The sequence below is a fragment of the Balaenoptera borealis genome (genome assembly GCF_965194805.1).
Source record: "Balaenoptera borealis genome assembly, chromosome: 10".
NCBI classification, from domain to species: Eukaryota; Metazoa; Chordata; class Mammalia; order Artiodactyla; family Balaenopteridae; genus Balaenoptera; species Balaenoptera borealis.
The window spans coordinates 63,817,549-63,833,264 of NC_138874.1; the positions used below are offsets into that span (position 1 = coordinate 63,817,549).

Genomic DNA, 15,716 nt, shown 5'->3' on the forward strand with positions numbered 1-15,716 from the left:
GGGAGGGCCGGGGAGAGGTCGGGGAGGGCCAGCGAGAGGTCGGGGAGGTCCAGGGCTGGGAAGCCACAGGCAGCTCTGGATTTCTCAACTCCATCAAAATAACTGCATGGAAAACTGGGAGAATCATGCTGAAGGAAGAGAAAAATGCAACCACTCAACTCTCCTGGAAAATGTCTTTCTAGTCCCTGGCCACTGACTATCCCATGACCCCACATCCTCTCAGCCAGCCAAGTGCAAAGTGAAAGAGCTCTGGCTGTGCAGCTCTGAGACCTGGGTTCGAATCCTGGCTCTGCCATTACTGGCAGCAAGAGCTTAGGGAGGTTTCTAAACCTCCCTGAGCCTCGGTTTCCCATCGCTCAAGTGGAAATCATAGTATCTATCGGGTGGGGAGTTGAGAAGCGTTCATGAGCTCGTGAATGCAAAGTGCCTGGCACATAGTTGGAACTCAGTAAATGGTAGACCTCATCGCCTTCCTCAGCATTATATGGACACTCGTCTAAAATTTCACATGTCCAAGGCCCTTATCTCTTTCCCCTCTATCTTGCCAACTTTCTGAAAATCCAGGAAAGTCTCTGGAATCCCAGATTTCATCCTCTCAGCAAATATAAATAAACCCACTCAGTCTCCCTCAACAAACACAAGTTGCTGTTCGGAGCCTGGCTCTTTGCTGAGCATGAGGAACTGGCAGTGGGTGAGGCTGGCCTCTGCCCCCTCCTAGCACATCAGGTTTTCCCATACAGGGTCTCGCGTAATCCTTACAGTAACTGGGAGCTGCAACGCACCGGCCCAGAGAGGAGAAGGGACTTTCTCAAGGTCACACAGTGAGTGAGTGGCGGCCCCAACCTACACCTGCCTGTTCCTAGCTCCCCCTCTGCTTCCTGGTCTCTGAGCCTGACGTGTGCTGGCGCGTGTGGCACCAGTCCTGGGGCAATGAAACAGAAGACGGTGTCGTCTGGCCAGCAGGAAACAGCCAGGGGAGGTCACGTGGGGCAGGGAGAGACGCTCTTGGGCCTGGTGAAATCCACCAGGCTACAGGCTGTGAATGTGGAATCCTGAGTCACAAGACTGGTCCCTGTCACTTCAGGGGGACCCAAAAGTTGATTGGCTGCTATAGCAGGTTGATGATTCTGTGCAAAAACCAAGACCTTAGAAGGATGGGATGGAAGACACGTGCAGTAGCTGGACGCTTAGTGAGGAGGCCTGGGTTTGGGCACCAGCTCTACCAGGCAAGTCACCTCCTATTTCTGGGACTCAGTTTTCCCATCTGGAGTCAGGGTGTGTGTGGGTTTAGAGGAGATGCTTTGGATGCAATAACCTCTAATGTCTGAGTCACAGCTGACCTTCTGGGAACTGACTGCTCTGCTGTGAGATAGGGCCAATGCACTGAGCCAACAAGAGATGCTGCAACATACCTAACCGGTAGCCCTTCCTGCTGCGTGGTCAAACACGCCCCTCATCCTTGCTCTACCTTCCACTCCTCTATTGATAGTGACAGAGCAAGAGCAAGAGCAGAGAGAGCTCTGTGGGGTCTCTGCTCTCCCCAGCCCTGCTCTTTCCCCCAGAGAGGCCATCCAGGCCAAGCAGGGGAGGGGGCACGCATCCAAGCTTACACAATCACCACCTTGTCTGGGGGAGACAAAGGCCAGGCTCTGGGTCTTGGCGGCCAACGGCCCGGATGGAATGACGGATCACAGAGTTGCTGAATTTAGAATTTTAAAACATGTTAGTACCATGATAGCTTAGATTCTTAATCTCTAAAATTCAGAATAATAATGTGTTAGAATCATAGACATGGAGAATCTTCATTTCAAAGAACAAGAATAACAGCATGTTGAAACAGAAAACGTGGGAGAGTTCAGAATCCCACCATTTAGATATGGAATGATTACAGGAACCTCAGACTCCTGACAAGCTCAGAACAACCAAGTGTCAGTATCATCCCATGTGGGAAGCCTCGTTTCCCAGAATAATAAAATTTGGTAATCACAGGATCTAAGAAATCTGGGATTGAACTTCGTACAGTGTTGGAAGCAAGAACTCCTGGAATGTTCATTTCCATCTCATGGAACCTTCTAATCTTGCATCCCCAGGACCTCAGAGGGACAAAGATGGTTTTACTCACCTGCAGGGGCCCTCCCCCATACCTGCCTGAGCTCCACTTCAGACGTGGGCAAAGGTGTATCAGAATCACCTGGAGAGCTGAAAACATGCCCATGGCTAGGCCAACCCTGGATCTCCTGAATCAGAATGTCCAACACCAAACTAAAAAAAAAAAATCCCCAGGTGATTCTACTGTGAAGCCCCAGTTGAGAAGCACTGATCTGGTAAACCTCACCACTTTATCACAGACAGGGAAACAGAATGCAAGTAGCTGGCCCCAGAACATACAGCAGTGGTCTCTAGCCTCTACACCAAGGTCAGGCCCCTCAGGCCGCGCTCTACCTTCACCTGGACCTTTATGGCTCCAGGGACCCTGTGCCCAATTCTCTGTGTCTGCCTTAGAGTCCCCCTGCCCCAGGGGCATCCCCAGTGGTCTTGGGGACCAAGCAGGCCAGGAAAGAAACTGCTAGGCTCACAAAGCCAGCCCCTCCCTTCCCCCTACCCTCCTGCTTGAAGTCCTCCAGGTGGTTTCCAGGGGGGCTGGAGGAGTACTGTGGAGGTCATCAAGGTCAATCCCCAGCCTCCAGGGAGGCCTGTAATGAAGGAAGGTCCCAGGAATGGGGAGTCAGAGGCCAGGAGTCCCTGCTGCATTAGCATGCCGAGTGGTCATAGATAAGTTCCTTGACCTCTCTAAGTGAAAATGGTCTCAAGGCAGAGGCTGGACAGAGAACCTCTGGGAATCCTTTCTGCCTCTGCCTCTGCCTCTTGACCTCACCCAACATGGCCACACATTTAAGGGAATGTGAGCCCTCAGCAGCCTTAGCCAGATTGTTCTCAATCAATTAGGAAGTTCTTTCTTTTGTCTAACCTGAAACATTCCAGCTGCAGTGTTAGCCCTTTGCCCTCCTGCGTGAAGATGGAGCCTATCTGGGCACAAATGCCCTTTACTTGCTCAGAGGAAATCCCCAGTCCTCCTGCACCTCAGCTGAGGGTGCCCCTCTCCCCGGTCCCTGTTGCCGGTCTGGCTGGCCTTGCGGATTCCGGTGGGAGCTGACCTCCCAAACAAATAATGGGGGTGGCACTCCCCAGAGCCCGCCCGAGCGGCAGAGGCTCACAGCCTCTGCCTGAGTGCAGTTTTAATCAGATATGCTCACAGCGCCTAAGCAGTCTAGCAGGGCAGGGGTCCTGCTGGGCCAGAGTGTTTCCTCCAGCGAGATGGGGGATTTCCAGCCAAGAACCCCTACCAGGCTATGGAAAGAAAACCCAAAAGGCAGTCTCAAGGAATGGGGAAGTGGGAACCCAGATGGTCCTTAGACCAGTGTTTCCCAAATTTTACCATGCCCACGAATCACCTGGGAGCTTGTGAAAATGCCGATTCTGATTCAGCAGGTCTGGGGTGGGGCCCAAGGTTCTGCATTTCTGATAAGCTCTGGATGCTGCTGCTGGTCCACGGACCACACTTTGAGAAGCAAGCCTTTAGATGTTCATAAATAAAAATTTTTTATTCCTAAGAACCCTTTACTTTTGTCTGGCTTGGTTTGCAATTCATTTCCAGCTCTGTCGGCTCATGAGATCCACAAAGCAGCCCTGAGGGGCAGACAGGATGCATATGGCTGGGTTCACTGCACAGAAGGGGAAACTGAGGTGTAGCAAGGGCAAGGGGCTTGTTCAAGGTCACCCACCTGGCTACAGTGCCTCCTCTAAACTCTTCCTACGTGGCTGGTCAGAACGACACACACCTTGGCAATGAGTGGCCTGACCCAGCAACTCCCTATCCTGCCTTCCACTCAACTGTGTGGGCCTGGAGGCAGAGGCCAGCCAGCTCCTGTGCTCTGAGGCTTCCTGGGGGTCCCTGGGGGGCCCTCACTGAACTGTGCTGGCTACTGATCTGGCTCTCAGTGGCCTTGGTTGGTGGACCAGAGGGTTAGGAATCAGCCAGGCTTGCTGGGCTTAAATCCTCGCCCTGCCCTTGGCTTCTGTGTGACACTGGGAGAACTGACATCTCTGAGGACATGGATGACGTGCCAGGACTCAGCATGGTCTCTGGTACACACAGGTTGCTCAGCCAACATTCACTCCCTGCCTTCCTTTCCTTTCCCACCTCCCAGCTGACTCTTGTTTATTTCTCCCTTCCTCCCTCACAGCCTCTGAAGCAAGAATGCTTGGGATTGGATCTGAGCTGTGTGACCCTGAGCAAGTCACGTACTGTCTCTGTGCCTCCGTTTCCTCCTCTGTACAATGGGGATAATAAGCGCCTACAGAAGGCTGGTGTGAGGATTAAATGAGTCAATATGTATAAAGTGCTTAGAGCAGAGCCTGGGACATAGAGAACTCTCCCTGTAAGTGTCAGCTACCGTACTGTTAATACCATCTCCATATGATGGCCCGGCTCTGCGGCAGGTGCCATGGCAGATGCTGGGGGTACAGTATCGAAGCAGCACTTGCATGTGCCAGGCACTGTGCTAGTGATTTCATGGACTTCCTGCCCACTCCCCCCACCCTGACCCTGCCCCAGGTCATAGTCAAAAGAGAAGACAAAGACACTAAGCTGGTTGTGCGAGGGTCCTTTGGGAACACACAGGAGGGAGGGACCGGCGAATGGGAGGGTTCAGAAGGCCTGTGGGGGGAGGAGACCACGGCCCTGTTTAAGCTTCACACTCCCCACCAAGGAGCAGGGGCAGCGGGCGGGTGGTGGAGGGGAGTTTGGGCTTGTGTTTGCTTTTACCCCTTGTTATCGTGCTTGAGGACACGCCTCTCCTTAACCTGTGGGATGAGAGACGCTCACCTCCAGCACAAAGTGCAGATGCAAGGCAGAGAGGAAGCCAGGAGGCACGCTCCCTCCCGCAGCCTGATTTCTGCCTGGGCCAGAGCACAGCAGATGCACAGCGTGTCCTGGTGGATGGGGCTGTTCTCAAGGATAGAGAAGACAGTGGAAAAGGCTGGGTCCTGGGATCAGACAGACTTGGCCTGATCCTAATCAACTGTGGGACCAAGGGCAAGTTGCTTAACCTCTCCATGACACTTCGTTACAAAATAAAAGAAGGAAGGGAGGGAAAGATGAAGTGGGAGAAAAAGGTGGACAGATGGACTTCAGACACGCCCAGGCTAGAGTGAGCATTCTATGAGATAAGGAGATGGAGGCGCTTTGCAGGCCAGGCATGAGGGAGGGCGCATTTCTCCAGGCTCCCCACCCCGCTCCATGGGTGTAACTTCCCTGTATCTGCTGCCTGATTTCTCTGTAGCCCAAACCTTAGATGTGGGGCAGGGGTGAGAGGAAGGAAGCCCAGATCTTAAAGGCAGGCCAGGTCGATGGTACCAAGTCGTGGAACCCAGAGACTGAGCCACCTCTCACCCCAGACAAGCCATGGGGCACAGGCTCCATCCTGAGGGGCCACCCAGATGTGGTGGGAAGGGAAACTGCTGCCATCAAGGTGTGCCTCCAAGACCCCCCAGCAGATGAGGGCAGGAGCCATGGCAACCTCCAGGCTCACACCCACCCTAGAAGCCCACTTGCTCACCTCTAATCAATTCAGCACACATTTTGGGAGCGCATGCAGTATTCAGGGCCTGTGCTTGGCCGCTCACTGGGCAGAGGGGCAAACAGTACAACTTTATAGTTTTCAAAATGGGTTTGCCTGCCCCATTGTTTCTGGATCTCACAGAAGCCCTGATTGATGGACTTAATGGCTGACCCTATTTCATGCACTCAGGGGGCGTGAAGGCTCAGGGGCAGGGTCAACTTGGCCAAAGTTGAACAACTACTGAGCCATAGGCTTGGGATAAGAGCTCAAGGCTTTTGACCGCAAAGCCCATGACCTCTTGCCAGCCAAGCAGACAGACTCTACCTGGGGTAGGCACCCGGGAAGTGGCAGAGATGGTTGGGTGAGGATCGGCCCCAGGCTAGGCAGGGCTCAGCAAGGCAGGGCAGGAGCAAGGCGGGGTCACAGGAGGCCGCTCCACCGGAGAGGGCACATTTGGGTTGAGCTTGGAGGAGAAGATGGAGAAACAAGAGTGAACTACCAGCTGAGGGCACAGCACAGGCAAAGCCCTGGGGTGTGAGAGTCTCAGCAGAATTCAAACGGCAAGTAGCCAAGACCACCTCCTGGGGCCCAGGCTGAGGCCACACTCCAGGACCAGGGCAGGGCACAGAGCCACACAATGAGGGGGTATCACCTGTCCTCCGGGGACAAGGTGGGGAGGCAGGACAGGTGAGAAGCCATCAAAGGCCTTAGAATCAGGTCCTGGGATAGGGGTGCAGATCATGGAAAGTGGAGCTACAGAGGAGAGCTGGTGGGCCTGGAATGGCTGGGGAAGGCATCTCCAGGGAGATATGTTCAAGCTGGGCTCTGAAAGGGTGGTGGGAAGAAAGAGGTTAGTGAAAGGCACTGCAGGCTGGGGGGACGGCATGAGCTGAGGCACAGAAGCTGGAGGGCCCCGGGTGCGCGGTGCACCTGAGTGTGTGGTTAAGTGGCCTGGCCGGGGTGGGGCAGGGAAAAGAAAAAAGGGGCTCCAGGGCCTGTGGCATCCCAGGCTGCCTCTCACCCACCTCACATCAAACCCATAAAGACAGGCTCGTGAGCCTCCCTTTATAAATGAGGGCGGATAAGGCTCGCGGAGGCCCAGCAACCTAGCGAGTAATACTAACAAGAGCTGCCATTGACCGAGCGCTTGTGGGATGCCAAGTACTGTATCAGCTGCTTTGCCCACACATTTCCCACAAATACCCAAGAAGTAGGTGAGCCCATTTCACAGATGCCTGGGTGATGTTGTGAAACATACACAAAGATACAGCTGGGGAAGGGCAGAAGTGAGCTCTGAGCCCAGCTCACTGAGACTCGGGAGGGTGGTCCCTTTGAGCGTGGAGGAAAGGGGAAATCAGAGAAGGCTGCCTGGAGGAGGTGACACCTGAGAGCTATTCAGCCCAAGGATACAATTGCTCTGCTCCAGCCCTCCATCCACTAGGCCTTGCAGGTGGTTAAAGGACCAGGAACAGGTTCTGGCTCCCAGGCTCTGCCAACATCCCTGTCCCTCAGAGACCAGAGACAGAGGATTGAGAAGGTGAAGCCAACTGACATGGCGAGATTCCTGGGGGCCCTGAGTCATCACCTGTGGTCCATTTAAAAGAAGAACTGGCAGCTGAGGATGTGAAACTGGCCCTCTCAGACTCTTTCTTGCCAGGCTTGGGACAGCAGGAAGGATGTAAAAGTGACTGCCCCATGAGTCCCCACGCCCTGTCCCTCCGTCCTCCCAACAGCTGCTCCCACTTGTCTCTGCCAGGGCAAGCACTTGGCGGGTCCATCCCTCTGCCTGGCCAGAGGGGAGCTGACAGCCCACAGGTGGCACTTGACACCTTCCAGCCATGGCCCATCATCCCTCCTCCCAGAGCACCCACCCTGGGTAGAGTGGAGCCTCTGGGACCCAGTTCCTAACTTCTCATCCCTCAAGCCAACCTACATGACTCAAAGTCATCAGAGCCTGTCCCAGCCCCCAACCCAAGGCTCCTGAGAAAGCCCAGCCTCATCACATGGGCTTCTTGCAGCCCATCCCAGAGGCAGCCCATCCTGTTAGATGAGGGTGGGATGGGAGGATCAGAGCCCTCTCTGATGACCCCACAATCCTGAAACGCTTTCTTAGACCTCTAGAACTTCTCAAACCAGTTTGGAACAGCTGAGCTGAGGCATAACAATAATGATGGTCATTAACACAGCTAGTCCAAGGCAGTGCTGGGGGTTGAACGCAGGCGGGTTGGCTTAAGGGCTATGCTTGGAACCACCATGCCACAAAGTGAGGGCCTCGGAAGGGGAAGGAGGAAAGACCGAGGTCACAACATAGGGTTTGGGGGGACCACCCCAAAACCGGCACCGACACCAACTAGCAGGCACTACACCATCCCCATCAACACCCATCCCAGCTAACATTCTCCAAGCGCTCACGACATCCCAGGTTCTGTGCTGAGCACTGGAATATCAGCCCAGACCCCAAGATTCGGAGCAAGCCCCTGCAATGATACTTGTTACATGCAATGCAGGCCACCTGCCCTGGGCCCAGTCATTCCTCACTGGAATCATAAAATGACACTGTTTGTCCTCCCCACCTTCCTTCTCTCCCCCTCCCACCCTTCCTTTCTTCCTTTCGTTTCCCTCCCTCCTTCCCTTCCTCCTTCTATTAATCTTTCATAACTTGTAGTCCTGGCCAGAGCCGTGAGAAAACCTTGGTTTCCCCATCAGTATATGGATGTCTCTGAACTAATCAATGGTCCCTGTCCAGAGGTTCTGCACAGGAAATCCTGCATACCCTCAGTCCCTCTCTGCCTGTCCCCTCCCCAGGCTCAGCCACTGTGGCCCCATAGGAAACCCAGGCCTGCAGGGAGGTCAGGGCCACAACAAGGGGTTGGAAACCCCAGGAAGAGGCCAGACATGGGCTGAGGGCCATGGCCCTTGCTGCCTCCTTTGGACACCCCACAGGGACTAGCCTGCTCTGGCCTGGGTAGAGGTGCAAGAGCTGGGGTCCAGGGGCTGCAGAGACTGGGTTGGGGACGGGGGGGGGGGGACCTGCGCCAGCCTTCACTTTCCCCCTGTCTCCTGCCCCTCCCCCAGCAAGACCCTGAAACTATTCACATCCCACCTCTTAGGTTTCAGCTGTTCTAGGATTGGATTCTCTCACTGCTCTATTTTTCTTCTTCTTTTGCAATCTCCAAGAAACCCGAGCTGCCAGATGGGTGGGGGCGATGATTGTTTTCCGTCTGACATCTGGATTTCATTAGCAGCCCTGGGCATGCTGACTCAGGAATGGCAGCTCCCCTGGGCTCAGACCTTCCCCAGACCCCTCACAGTGCCCGGTCCTTAGCTGGACACAGGAGACACAGGTGATGACACCCCTCAGACCTCCCTCAAAGGAGCAACCAGCCCCCCAAGAATATCTTGGGAGTGGTGGAGGCTGAGGGCTTAGAGAATTCCTGCTCCCAGCTCAGCGCCTGATGGCTGGCTGCCAGGTGGGTGTGGCTGGGCCTGAGCACCATGAAGGGTGACAAAGGGCTTAGGGAAAGTGTCCCCCATCGGTACCCCAGTCTCCATCCCTAAAGAGGTGCTGAGTGGGCCATCAAGGCAGGGAGCCCTGCACTGGCCCCAAATAGCAGACACGTTTTGGAGATGAGGAAAGGTGGCCCAGAGAGGTTAAGCGACTTATCCAAGGTTGCACAGCTGGTAAACAGTAGAGCTGGAACTTGAACTCTGGTTTTGGGGTTATAAATTTGAAGCTGTTTCCTTTGACCTTAACAAGATGTCCCTTCACTAACATCAGGGTCCTTACTGTTGTCATACGGACCCTCAACCCTGTCTGAGCTTCAGAGAAAGGTGGTACGTAGGGTTTTCACATTCTATCATCCATCAGAGAGGCCTGCAATGGTCACCTGACCTAAAGCAGGCCCAGACACTCTTCAAGGCCACATTAAGGCACTTGTGGGCCCCCTCCTCCATAAAAAGTGATTAAAAATTCTATTTTATGACTGTGTTGGTATAAAGATAAATATTACCCAGGCTGGATTCATTATTATATACTCATTATTATTACTTTCATTTTCCTTCTTCTGGTTTTAAAATAAATGAAAATCACAACATTTTTGTGGGCCCTCAGCGTGCCTGCTGTTTCTCCCAGAGAAGTCGGCCTGGCACTCTAGGTCAAAGCACTCATATTCTGCAGACCACTCCTTGCCACGTCATAGCTCCTTCTTTTCTTACTGATTTGTGCTTATTGTCTGACTTCGCCCACTGGAACATAAGCTCCAAGAGAGTGGGAAGCTTTCCTGGTCTGTTCACTGTGGCATCCTCAAATGCCTACTACATGCTTGGCACATAGTAGTGTTCAATAAATGTTTGCTGAATGATTAGATGAAGAGGAGCCTATCTTCTCAGGCAGGTGTATTTGCATCCCAGGTAGTGGCACCCCACTGGCCCAGGTGGCCACTTCAGCGATCTGGTAGCCCTCCCTGACACTTTACCCCTCTCCCCCTCACCTGCCTGGTCACCATGCCCCACAGACGCTACTTTCTCATCATGTCTGGACTTTGTCCCCTCACCTCCAACCTTTGCTTGCCCTTGCCTTATATCTGGTCTTATCATCTATCCATGTTCCTAGACTGGTTTTGTCTGCAGTCTTGCCTCTTCCAGCCGGGCCTCCCAACTGCCACCAGCATGATCTTTCAAAATGCCAATCCGAGCATGTCACCTAAAACTCTTGGATGGCTTCTTCTTGCCCTCCAGATAAAGTCCAAGTTTGTGCAGCCTGGCACACAGGTCTTTCACCACCTGCTGCAGCCACATCTCCCACCCCTCCCCTCAGGCACCCAGAGTGCTAGCCTTCGCCAAGGGCTTGTGGTTCCCGGAAGGCAAATTCCCACTATTTACACGCTTGCTTGGAAACCTTCCCCGCCCCAGACTCAGACTCCTCCTCTGTGAGGTCTCCCATGAACCCCCAGGCAGAGCTGGTATCTCACTGCAAACCTTAACCGCAGCCCTGGTCGCCCTAAATGGTCAACAGCGTTTCTGTTGTCCACTCTGTTCCACTGAGGACAAAGGTAGAGCTTTATCTAGCACAGGCCTGACACATAGTAGGAGCTCAGGAAAGGCTGGGCAATTGCACTGAGTGCTGGGCCCAGCTCTGTCCTGGCAGATTGTGTGTCCTGGGCACGGATATGGCACCGAGCCAAGGTCCCACCACAAACACACATACCCACGCGGGCAAGCGCGGCTGACACGGAACAGGTCCTGCCACATCAGTGTGCAGAAGCCAACATGACACACACAGGTGACCCTGCAGGCAGACCCAACAGAGAGCACCCACGACATCCCTACAGCCACCTGGGATTTCTGCAGTCACCAGAGCTGGCAGCCCCAGCCACCCCTGGCCTCCTTGACTGCACTGGGGCAACAGAAACCCTGGGGCTGGACCAGCGGTCGACACGAACAAGACACAATGACTTGGCCAGACCAGGCCTGGTATGGCTTTTGCCCACATTGTCTGTGTCCCTCTTTATTTCCAGCAACCCATTTTTTAAAGAACCCTTTCTGAGAATGATGGTGGAGATCAAAGTCTGGACGCTAAAGCTGATGGTAGAATCTAATTTAAAAAGCATGGGCTCTGGAATCAGGAAGGCCTGAGTTCCAATTCCAGCTTTGCTGTTCATTAGCTGTGTGACCTTAGGCAAGCCAGCCAACTTCTCTGGGCCTCGGTTTTATCATCTGGCAATTGACCTGATAGAGGTTTTGAGACAATTAAATGAGCTAATGCATATTACACACTAAGCTCAGTGGTAAACTCAATGCTGAGAGACTGTTATTATTGTTGTTCATATTATTATTACCCTTGAATTGACACCTGGCACACTGTGTGGGGACTGCAACAGGGACAGATTTGTCAAGAGCTGAATGGTAGACATTCTTGAGTCCCAGTCTTCTTGGGCCAGTGCTGACATTGGTTGGAGAGAGACCCTGGCCCAGGCACAGCCTCACCCCACAAAGAGAGACTGCATTTCACCAACACTGGGAACTTGTCTCCCGCACTTTCTGCCTCTGCTTTTGGGGCTACCCCTCTTCCTGTAGTGCCCGATCCCCTTGCACTGCACCTGGTACCTATGAGAAGCCTCATCAGTCTGATGAGCTGAACTCTGGACACCTCTCTCCACACTTAAGGTTGGAAAAGAATCAATTAACAGGTTACCATCCTCTGGTTCCTGTATCCCACTACCCAGGCTGTTGGCAGTGAATGCTTTAACCACATTTGCTACCTTCTTCAGAGCCTGGGGCTCCATGGGCAGCTTCAGGACCCAGGCAGGGCTGGCCTAGTGTTCTGCACATTCCACCCCCAGTTAGACCGTTTAAGATTTTAAAAGCATTAGACCATTTAAAAGTCATTCCACAAAAGGAGAGGAGAGAAAGGAGTAGAAAAGTTATTCAAAGAAATAATGGCTGAAAACTTCCCAAATCTGATTTAAAATGTTAATCAACGCATCCAAGCAGCTCAACAGACGCCAAGTATGATAAAGATGAAGAGATCCAAAAATGGACACATCATAGTAAAACTGCTGAAAGCTAAAACAAGGAGAAAATCTTGAAAGCAGCAAGAGAAAAATGGCATGTCATTTATGATGGATTTCCAATAATATTAACTGGCTTCTCATCAGAAGCAATGGAGGCCAGAGGGCAGTGGGATGACATATTTAATGTGCTCAAATTTAAAAATATCTGTCAGCCAAGAATTTTATACCCAACAAAGAAATCTTTAAAAACTGAAAGTGAGATAAAGACATTCTCAGGTAAACAAAAACAGAGAATTCATCGCTAGCACACCAATCTTTCAAGAAATACTAAAGGAAGTTCTTCAGGCTGAAAGTAAGGGACCTCAGAGAGTAATGTAAATACACATGAAAAAAACAAGGAGCACTGATAAGGTGATTATGTAATTGTAAAAGACAGTATAAGTGCATATTTCTTTTCTTCTCTTAGCTGATTCAAAAGCAATTTATAAAACAATATGTATATAATTGTATTATTTGTCCTATAACATAGAAATGTAGTACATTTGCCAATAATGGCACAAAGGAGGTGGGTGGGAGAAAATCTGTCTTGGGCTAAGGAAAGAACACCAAGTGGTAACTTGAATCCACAGGAACAAATGATAAGAATTGGAAATGGGAAATAAGGAGGCTAATATGATATAAGCTATGGATATATAATTGCTCTCATTTCTTCTCCCAGCTTCTCTAAAACACATAAAGCTAACTAAAGTAATAATTATAACAAGTATTGTTGAATTTGTAACATACATAGATGTAATATGTAAACAATAATGCCACAAGAACAAGGAAAAAAGTATAGAGCTACAAAGGAGTTACATTTCTATATTGGAGTTAAGTAACATTTCTCACTGGAGTTATGTTAGTATAAATCTGAAGCACATTCTGATGAGTTAAGAGGTATAAGATAAGCCCTGGAGCAACCATTAAGGAAATAGCTTTTTAAAATGGAGAAAAAATAATTAAAGAAGTTAAAAGGTTACATTAGAAAATTATCACTTAATGCAAAAGGAAGCAGTGAAGAAGGAACAGAGGGACAAAAAAGACACGAGCAATTTCAAAATCAAAAAGTTAAATGGCAGACCTAAATCCAACTATATTAATAATAGCATATATGAAAAGAGCATTAACAATAGCATTATTAATAATGTGAATGGATTAAGCAACCCAAACAAAAAGCAGGGATTGTCAGATTGGATAAAAAGTAAAACAAGATCTAACTATATGCTGTCTACAGGAGACACAGTTTAGATCCAAAGCTATGAATGAATTGAAAGTAAAAGGATGGAAAGAGCTATATCAGGTAAACAGCAACCATAAGAAAGCAGGCTACACTAATATCAGACAAAATAGACTTTAAAACAAAAAATGTTGCTAGAGATAAAGAGGGACATTTTATAATGGTAAAAGGATCACTCCATCAGGAAAATACAACAGTTATAAACATATATGTGCCTAATAACAGAGCATCAAAATACATGTAGCAAAACCCGACAGAACTGAAGAAAAAACCCTCAATTCAACAATAATACAGATTTCAATAACCCTATTTACAATAATTTACAATAGAACTAGGCAGAACATCAACAAGAAGTCAGAAGACATGAACAACACTATAAACCAACTAGACCTAACAGACATCTATAGAATTCTCCACCCAACAATAGCAGAATACTTTCTTCTCAAGTGCACATGAACCATTCTCCAGGACAGCCCAAATTCTAGGCTATGAAACAAATCACAATTAATTTAGAAGCACTGAAATAATACAAAGTATGTTTTCCAGCCACAATGGAATAAAACTAGGAATCATTAAAAAAAAAAGACATCTGAGGAACTCACAAAAATGTGGAATTAAACAACATACTCCTAAATAACCAGTGGGTCCAAGAAGAAATCACAAGGGAAATCAGAAAATACCCTGTGATAAATGAAAATGAAAATACAACATACCAAACTTATGGCATGCAGCTCAGAGGAAAATTTATAGCTATAAACACCCACATTTAATTTTTTTAAAAAAAGATGTACAATCAGTATCCTAACCTTCCACCTCAAGAAACTAGAAAAAGAAGAGCAAACTAAACATAAAGCAAGCTAAAGAAAGGAAATAATAAAGATTAGAGTGAAGAATTGAAAGCAGGACTCAAAGATATTTGTACACCCATGTTCATAGCAGCATTATTCACAATAGCCAAAAGGTAGAAACAATCCAGTTGTCCATTGATGAATAAATGGATAAACAAAATGAGGCATACACACAGATACACACACACAATGGAATATTATTTAGCTTTCAAAAAGGAAGGAAATTCTGACACATGCTATAACATGAGTGAACCTTGAGGACATTATGCTAAGTGAAATAAGCCAGTCACAAAAGGGTAAATACTGTATGATTCCATTTATATGAGGTACCTAGAGTAGTGAAATTCTTAGAGACAGAAAGTATAACAATAGTTGCCAGGGGTTGGAGGAGGGAAGGGGAGGGAATTATTGCTTAATGGGTACAGAGTTTCAGTTTTGCAAGATAAAAAGAGTTCTGGGGATGGATGGTGGTGATGGTTGCACAACAATGTGAATGTACTTAATGCCACTGAACTGTGTACATTGACACATGGTTAAAATAGTAGATTTTATGTTATATGTATTTTCCCACAATTTTTAAAAAGATTAGAATAGAAAGTAAGGATATAAGAATACAAAAACAATAGAGGAAATCCACTAAACCAAAAGTTGGTTCTTTAAAAAGTTCAACAAAGTTGACAAACCTTTAGCTAGAATGACCAATAAAAAAAAGAGAGAAGACTCAAATTATAAGAATCAGAAGTGAAAGAGGGGGACATTATAAAACAATATGAAAAGGATTATAAGAGAATATGATGAACAACTGTATGACAATAAATTAGATAATTTAGATGAAATGGACAAATTCTAGAAATACACAAGCTACAGAAACTGACTCAAGAAGAAATAGAAAATCAGAATAGACCCATAACAAATAAAGAGATTCAATTAGTAATAAAAAACATCTACTCACAAAAGAAAGCCCAAGCTCGGATGGCTTCACAAGTGAATTCCACCAACCATTTAAAGAAGAATTTATATTAATTCTCCACAAACTCTTCCAGAAAATAAAACAGGATGGAATACTTCCTGAATCATGGAACTGATAAATGTTATTACATGGATGAACCTTGAAAACAATACACTAAGTGAAAGAATCCGGTGACAAAAGACCACATATTATATGAATCTATTTATATGAAATGTCCAGAATAGGGAAATCTACAGAGACTGAAAGTAGATTAGTGGTTGTTAGGAGATGGGGGTTCAGAGGGTGATAGCTAAAGAGCATGAGGTTTCTTTTTGAGGTGACAAAAAATGTTCTTTAATTGATTGTGGTGATGGTTGCACAGCTCTGTGAATATACTAAGAATCATCAACGTGTATATTGTAAATGGTTGAATTACAACTCATCAAAGCTGTTACCAAAAATAAGCATTTCACTTTTAAATATTATAAATGCTGAGCTCTTACATAACAG

The 15,716-nt window shown here is 48.7% G+C and overlaps 1 protein-coding gene and 1 long non-coding RNA gene across 4 annotated transcripts in view; one reads left to right on the forward strand and one right to left on the reverse strand.

The window, feature by feature from the left end:
* LOC309604612 overlaps nucleotides 1-14,181 on the forward strand; it is a 33,206-nt gene extending 19,025 nt beyond the window's left edge. Inside the window, exon 2 of the long non-coding RNA XR_014230933.1 lies at nucleotides 39-14,181. This is a non-coding gene — a long non-coding RNA (uncharacterized lncRNA). The remainder of the gene's footprint in view (nucleotides 1-38) is intronic.
* Nucleotides 1-15,716, reverse strand: part of ZCCHC24 (zinc finger CCHC-type containing 24) — a 74,484-nt gene that overhangs the window by 43,413 nt on the left and 15,355 nt on the right. The window lies entirely within an intron of this gene.